Raw genomic sequence first — 8,968 nt, 5'->3', positions numbered from 1 at the left:
ATTTTATTTTATTTTATTTTTGAACGGAGGACTGTTATGTCTAACGGAGAGAAATTTTGGGGATTGATTTTTACATTAATTTTTTTTGGGGACTAAAATGTTCGTTTTTAAAATTCTTGGGGACCGATCTGAGTAATTACTTTGCTAAAAAATGAACTGGGGACTGATTTATCTGCCGGAATAAAACATTGAGAATTGATCTGTGTATTAATTTTTCTTAAGGACTAAAATGTCTGATTTTAAAATTCTTATGAACTAATTTGGGTAATTACTCTAATATATATTTACCACAAAATTTCACAATTTTGTTGGCAAACCATAAAATATAATTACTATAAATGATATATAATAAATCAATTTTGCTATACATCTAAATTTTTTTATAATTAAATTTAAGTATCTAATTAAATTGGTCCAAATCCAAGAAAAATCAGTTTTATTAGTGAGAGCGTGAATACACGCTCTAACTCCCTAGCACCTAATGTGAACATCTTTCTTCTTCTTCGCAATCTTTCTTTTTGTCCGTATTCTTCCTTCTTCATTCTTTTTTGCATTTCTCTTCTTCTTCGCATATTTTCTCCCCATCGTCATTATTTTATTGCTGTTGTTGTTACATTTTTTTCTCTTTTTTTTTTAATAATTTTGTAGCATTTATTTTTTTCTCTTTTTTTTTTAGTTTTATTCCTTTTAAGAGTGTAAAACAAAAAGAATTATGAAAAAATAAAATAAAAAAAGAAGAAGTAGCAGAAGATGAAGAGTTTTGAAGTACGCAAAACTTATCAGAACAAATAACACCGAAATTTCTTAACAATAACTCATAAATTTCTTTATTTTTATACCGAAATTTGCTACAAAAGTACAAAAATATCTTCTTTAATGCTGCATTTTTTTCTTCTTTTTCTTCTTCTTTCTATTTTCTGTTGCTCTTATTTCTTTTTTTAAGAATATTGCTTCTCATATTAGACTTGAATGAACATGTTTGTAATGTATTACGATCTTATTTAGTTGAATGAATATAGGTTCATCCTCTTCTTAGTAATTTTTCAGTGTTATGTGTTTTTTCTTCTTCTTTATTTGATTTTGCCTTATTTTTATTCTTGTTAAAAGAATAAAACAAGAAAAAACATGAGAAGGTAAAATAAAAAAAATGATGAATAAAAAAAATGATGATGAAAATGATAAAAAAGAAGAAGAAAAAACAGCATAAGTTTAAGAGAAGGAAGAGGAAAAATTTTGAATTATGCAGAACTTATTAGAATAAATAACACCGAAATTTTTTAATAATAACACATAAATTTCTTAGTTTTTAGACCAAAATTTTGCTATAAATGCACAAAAATGCCTTCTTTAATGTTGCATTTGTCTTCTTTCTTTCTTTTTTCTCTTAATCTTATTTTCTTTTTCTAAGAGCATTGTTTCTCATATTAGACCTGAGTGAATATGTTTGTAATGTATTGCAATCTTATTTAGTTGAATGAATATAGGTTCATCATCTTTCTAGTAATTTTGTAATATTATATGTTTCTTCTTTTTCTTTGTTTGATTTTTTCTTGTTTTTATTCTTGTTAAGATAGTAAAACAAGAAGAAATATGAGGGATTTGGATCCTCTAAAGTTTGAATTTTACTTTAGAGAGTAAAGTGTGATCTCTCACCGTTTATTTCATAGGTGGGACCAAGAATAAATATGAAAGAAAAACTATTCAAGGGTAGAAGATCATACTTTACTCTCTAAAGTAAAATTCAAACTTTAGAGGATCCAAATCCAAATATGAGAAGGTAAAATAAAAAGTAAAAGATGAATAAGAAAAAAAGAAGATAATGATGATGAAAAAGATGAAAAAGAAAAAGAAGCAACAGAAGATGAGGAGAAAGAAGAGGAAGAATGAGAGTTTTGAATTATGCAGAATTTATCAGAATAAATAACACCAAAATTTTTTATAGTAACACATAATTTTTTTAGTTTTTACACCAAAATTTTGCTACAAAAACACAAAAATATTTTCTAATGCTGTATTTTTCTTCTTCTTTTTCTTCTTTTTGTTCTTTCTTTTTTTTCTGTTGCTTTAATTTTTTCTTTTAGCAACATTACTTCTCATATTAGATTTGAATGAATATGTTTTTAATGTATTGCAATCTTATTTAGTTGAATGAATATAGGTTCATCCTCTTTCTTATAATTTTACAGCATTATGTAATTTTTCTTTTTTGTTTGATTTTTCTTATTTTTATTCTTGTTAAAAAAATAAAACAAGAAAAAATATGAGAAGGTAAAACAATAAAGAAAAGATGAATAAGAAAAAAGAAGATGTTGATCATAAAAAATATGAAAAAGAAGAAGAAGAAGAAGCAACAGAAGATGAGAAGAAAGAGGAAGAGTTTGAATTATGTAGAACTTATAAAAATAAATAACACCGAAATTTGTTAACAATAATACATAATTTCTTAGTTTTATATCGAAATTATTCAATTACAGAATCATAAACTATTAATGAACTACATTAATTAGATTCACACACCTCAGCCACTTGATTCGATTCAAAACATAATCCAATTTTTAACACCCTACCACACAGAGTTTTATGCTTAGGACGTAAATCAAGGATGGTGAGGCGCTACGACCTCTAAAAATAAAATGCATACATAGATATAGTTGAAAGAAGTTATAACTAGGAGTTTTGAAAAAGAAGTTAAGCAAAATCGAAACAGAAATTGCGTCGCTCACGAAAGATAAGCGTAGACGGATAAGCAAGATCGAAAGGAAGGATAAAAGACCATAAACATAGATTAGAATTCCAAATTAAAAATATCAAGCTCCGAACTCGACCTGCGAAGCAAAGGCCGACTAGATATCCCAGACTCATAAAACTGACAACCTGTTTCTCCAAGTCAACCTCTAAGAGGGACAAGTATAAAATACAAGATGGAGAATCTATATACATATATAAACATAAATAAAATACAAACCCTAAGTCTTCAGGTTCTTCGCTTTCATAGAGTCTCTAGAATGCTCAATGAGGTACCTCCTGACCTACATCTGAAAAGCAACAATATGTATGGAATGAGAACCGGGGGTTCTCAGTATGATAAAGGTGCCCACATAGCTAATGTAAAAGGTCTCGGGAAAGTCAGAGGCAATCCTAGAACTTCGACACTCAAATATAAACTTAAAGGAATAAACTAAACCATAAATTTGGTAAAACTCTCTAAAGTATCCAAGTCTCAATCTAACTATAATTCTACAATTCACTTTCTGTCTCCTCTAATCTAATTGTGATCCAAACCCTTACTTTCTATTTCCTCCATTCCTCCAAAAGTCCGGTGCATAGACAAGCAATACAGACAAAGTAAACACAATTAGGATATAGATATAGCAGGTAGCAAATATAGCAAGTAAGCATAATAATCACATAGGCAAGCCAATTAATGCACAATCAAACAAAACATACATGTGCATATGATGTATGCCTATCCTATGGCCGATGAGTCTCATCTGTCAGTTATATAGTCAACTTGACATGTCCGGTAGCTAATCCGAACATCGTCCTCTTGAAAACTGGCGGTAAACCACCTCGATCCCCACCATCTGCGCGCGGTAAACCACCTCGATTCACACAGACATTTTCAATTGAAAAACAGCACACACGTGGGCAGTAAATAACCACGATCCCCACAAAATGATTTCATATCAAATCTAGTGGGCGGTAAATAACCACGTTCCCACAAAACAATTTTAAATCAAGATCATCCATTCATTCTTCTTTCTCATCTTTTTTCCGGAGTAAGTAGACAACGTCACTGCCTCTTACCCGGCTAAACATATCTCATTAACTTGATAAATCAAATTCAAATATAATACTTTTCTCGATAAAACTCAAACTTAATAATTTCGACAATTAGACTTAAAAAATCAATTATCATCATCCTTTGTTCCTTATTATCACATCTCCCATATCATTCATCAACAATTCATACTCAAAACATAATTCATTATTTCCTAAATAAAGCATACTCAAAATATGATCATTCTCTCAATAACTCAAAATAAAGTTATAAAATCCTTAAAAATTCAAATCGTTCCAAATAACCACTTCAAACAAAGCCTTCTATTTTCATAAAATTTTCACCAGCATCTCCTTTAAAATTTGGACTTCCGCCACCCTTCAAGGGTCCCAACCACCAAACCAAACACCTCTCGGTCATTCAAATCATTCCTAGTATCAAATAATTTTAAAATCAAACCAGTTCCAATATTAAATCTTTTATAAAATCAAACTACGTATGTCTCAATCAATTCGTTCAATTCAATTTCACAAATCTACTATCAATCCTCAACACATCAACAGTCATCATTAATTTATATTCATCAGAATCATATGCCAACTCATACAAATTCATTCATCCTTTATACACATATCATATATCATATACACAATCCATCAATAATTCATTTAGTACATTCCTATTTTAAGGTCTTCTAGCCTAAATTTTCACGTGACATTAAATATTAACTACGAGAAACCAAAACCATACATTAGCCGATTTCTCTCTGAGCCCAGAACGCCTCAATTATCCACATTTTCTCAAGTTCCAAAACTCTAACTCCTCACCAATTGAATTTTCAGCTCTCAGGATTCAATTCCAAGCTTCCAATATCCACCAATTTAACTTCAACTCAACAAGATATACAATTTAATTCATACAATATCACAATAATCAACATTGAACTCACTAAATCACCAATTTACAAGGGTTAGGATTTTCTTACCGTTATCCACGACTCAAATGGGCAAAGTCGAACACTATCCACGAGCTAATTCGACCCTAGAACATCAAAACCACATAATCTCTCAAAATTAAAATCTTAAATTTTGAAATTAGAAAAGAGTGGCCGAGTGAGAAATTGCTAGATTCTTATCAAATTGTTCAATGAGTTTTGTAGAGAATTTCGAGACAAACGCGTGACCATAAATGACTCGTCAATCGGAGCTCCGAATTGAAAGTTATAGACGATTAAATTTTCGGAGACAATAGGATTTCCGTTACGTTCTTTCTCCTCTCTTCTTCCTAAAGTGAAAATGATCTACACTCTAGCCATCTTAACTCATAACTCAAATCCTAATTGAACTCTTTAATTTTGGTGTGTTTCAAATGTTGTGTCAATCAGTTTTTACAACAGAATGATGAACTCTCTTTTCTATCACAACATGGTCTTGTTTTTACAACTTAAAAATGTGGAAATTATTGAACACAATTTTAATGCTAGAATTTCGTTATGAAATATCAATAGTTACTTTTTTTTTTTTAAATCGTTCATGCTACCGTACATACTAGTCTCGACCTAACTGGAGAGCAATGTCTTAGATTTACATTCCATCTGCTTTAAGTTTTAACATTGTCATCAAAAGCCAACTACAAATTACAAGTTTTTGTCAAGCACAACAAATACATCTCCAAACCTTAACTAAGACATACAATAAATGCCTACATGCAAAATGAACTAAACAGATCATACACATAATGTCTAAAATTTTATTAAATCAAGCTTCTATTCGCCATTCATTTTGTGTGTCTCTCTTATCAAAAAAACTCTTGTGCCACTCACCTACATCTGCGCTGGTGCAATCTTTATCTACCACAATCCACAATTCTCATGCTTCCCATTTGTCTCAGCAAATTGTTCTCATTTTTTTTCTTTCTTTGAACTGCCTCCTCAGTCCTCGCTTCAATACTCACCTTTTGAAAGATACTACTCTCATACTTTCCTTCAATAAATTTCTCACAATTTATTTTGCTATCAACAATAATCATGAGTTCTTCTTCAATGTCGTATTAATTTCTTTATGAACAATACTTCTTGTGATGTGTCTTTACCTAATTCTAGATTAGCCCCTGTGCAAACAAGAATTCATATGATTCGTGGCCCAAGAGACTTCGCCATTGTAATTCCAAAATTCTTCTTAATGCTGTGAAACTGTGTAATATATATTCCAACTTCACCAAGCTTAATAATATCAAGATTATTTCAACAATGCTGTCAATAAAAAATACATCAGCTTCAATTTAATGCTGATGATTATAATTTTAAATCATATATAGATAGGATATATTCAGATAGAGCATAATTTACTTGAATGTATGACTTGATTGGTTCAGTCCAACAAGTTAATAATAGTTTGTTAGAAAAATTAATTTGTAAATCAAATCAGTTAGAAATGATACTGATAGTTAACAAAGTGGTAATTAGTTGTAGATATTTTTTGTGAATTGACAAAAAATATCTACAACTAATCACCACTTTGTTAGCTATCTCTAACAAGCTATTATTAACTTGTTGGACTGAATCAATCAAGTCATAGAATAGAATTCAATTCAGCCTTTCTAAATCACCCTATTGTGTTCATGAGTAAGTAACATAGCCTCAGTCTCAATTAGAGTTTTGAGTTACTCTTTCCTATAATTGTAGAATGATTAGATAAACATAGCATATTCTTCCGAGGGACTATCAACGGCCGAAATGTGATCAAAAAAGGAAAGAAGATAAAGAATTGTAAGCAAAGAGTGAATTATAGTTTAAATAGCAGTGATATTTTATTTTTTGATATTTTTAATTGAATTTTGAGAACTTGAATCTTAGTATTGACGATCTTGATGGCTCTTGAATGAGGAAATTTAATAGATTGTGCGAAAAAAAGAAAATGGTAAATTTATTGAATAATACTTATCCATTATGAATTTATGATATTACTTGTTATCTTCATGAGTGATACCAGAGTTGATTTTTATACACTAGCTAGTAAAATTACTCAATCTGTTAGACAATATTATACTAACTTATACATCAAGTAATTTCTATAACTAACTTATGAACTAGTTCACTATTTACATTCCTGTTCAATTTTTGGTTTTGGTATGTGTTATCACTGTTAAAATCACACATGAGTAGTAACAAGCATACTTCATACCTAAGAGTGTAGAATACAACTTTGAAAAATCTATTCTTCTATGTAGACAAGAATCATCAGCATTTTATCCAAAAAAAGAGAAGTCTTTCAAGCATGCTATTCATCATTCTTGTAGCAATTTCATCTTTTTACCTCACAAATTAAAGCATACAATGCAGATCTATGTTTTTCTCTTATCTAAGTTAGATAAAACAATGTCCTATAATGTACTAGTTTAGTCTTTGAGTATTTTATGGTTTTTTGTTTAATCTTTCTATAAAACACAATACAAATCATTTGAATTAGTTAAGTTCTAGAAAAAAAGTGTTATGAGTTGAAAGAATACAAGAGAGATTAGATGAAAAAACTATAAGATATTTGTTCTTGTTTGTATTTCTTTTTTTTTTCTTATTTCTCATAATATCTTACAATCCGACAGGTTAAGAACTAGCTAATCAGTAATAGATTAGAGTTCCATTTAAGAATTTGTCATTTGTCAATAGGTTACTACATATAAAAGGTAGAATTTAAATTTTTAACACTTATTTAAACGAACTAGTAAGCTAATTATTAAAGACTACCTTAACTTAGTTTCTTGTTTGTATTATTAATTTCTAGTATTGGAATAACTCTTTTAGAGTTTATTTGATCTTTTATTTATCTTTATTCTTGAAATTGGTATTTTAAATTTAGTTTAATTAATTATAGTAAAAATTTTACCAAAATTATAGTAGAGATTAAAAGCATAAGTTGAGGGATATTTAAAATCTGTTTTTTTTAATGTACTTTAAAGCAACAATCACAAGTTGAGGGATTTAGAATCCGTTTGGTTTTTCTAAAAAGAAATTTACTTTAAATGAAAAAAATTATTTTACTGTTTATATATTTATTATGAATCTCATCATCTCGGTTATTCTATTTAATTTCTTGCTTTTAACATTTTCGGAACAAAATAATAAAATATTTATTTATTTATTGTAAAATAATCGTGATGCTAAAGGAAATAAAAATAAAGTGACATTGTTAATTTTTTTTATAACCAAAAATAAAAGCAAAACTATTTATGATGGCACATGCCCTTAATAAATTTTCTATCGAAAATGTTGTAGTTCTTGTCTTTACGATGTGGCCAAAATCAGTAGTATATATATAATACTTTAAATTAAACGGACCCTATAAAACAATTCAAGATTGTCTCAATGTTCTAAATTTCTTATTAACAAAAAGGAATCAAATCTTGTTGAGTAGATTCTGATGTTCAAAAAGCTCTCGTAAAAATTCGTTAGAATACAAAAAATATATAGCAGTTGAGCCTATCAACGGATCAACTCCATTCTTCAATATATTAATAAAAGAAAACACAACACTTTCACATGCATGTTTTTGTTTTTAATAATATAGTTAAATATTAATTCATGACAAGATTATTCTCCTACTAATATATAAATTATTCATAACATCACTACTTGTACATGTGCTCTTTTCTTTATTATATATGTACATTTTTTTATTTTTCTGCTCAAAAGGAACCATTTCATATGTTACATTATTTGTTTATGTAAATTGATTTTACCATCACACAGTTTAAGAGTTGAGATTAATTATTACCTGCCAGATTTTCGAATTAGAATGCTCCGGCAGTATAATTGTTACGCGTGAACATAATATTATATAATAGAAATTTTAAAAATTCGAGAGGTTAATTATCAAATAAATAAAATAAAATAAAATAAAATAAAATTCAACTTTATTTAAAAGTTGAAACTCGTTGAACTTTGTTCATTAGATCACGAAGTTAGACTATTTAATATACTATGGTTAAAACATTACTACTATAGATTACGAAGTTACCAGGCAAAATAGTTTATGTTTAAAATAAATATTTCGAGAACAATAATGGATATATATTATATTATAGTGACAAATAAAATCAAGTTTTAAACTAAAATTTATTGCATTTCACCACATCACTATTGATGTAAACATTATTCACTATAAATTATTTAACCTTTGAATGGTTCTAACC

Source organism: Arachis duranensis, chromosome 4 (genome assembly GCF_000817695.3).
Source record: "Arachis duranensis cultivar V14167 chromosome 4, aradu.V14167.gnm2.J7QH, whole genome shotgun sequence".
NCBI lineage: Eukaryota > Viridiplantae > Streptophyta > Magnoliopsida > Fabales > Fabaceae > Arachis > Arachis duranensis.
Note: the sequence above shows the minus strand (reverse complement) of the source record.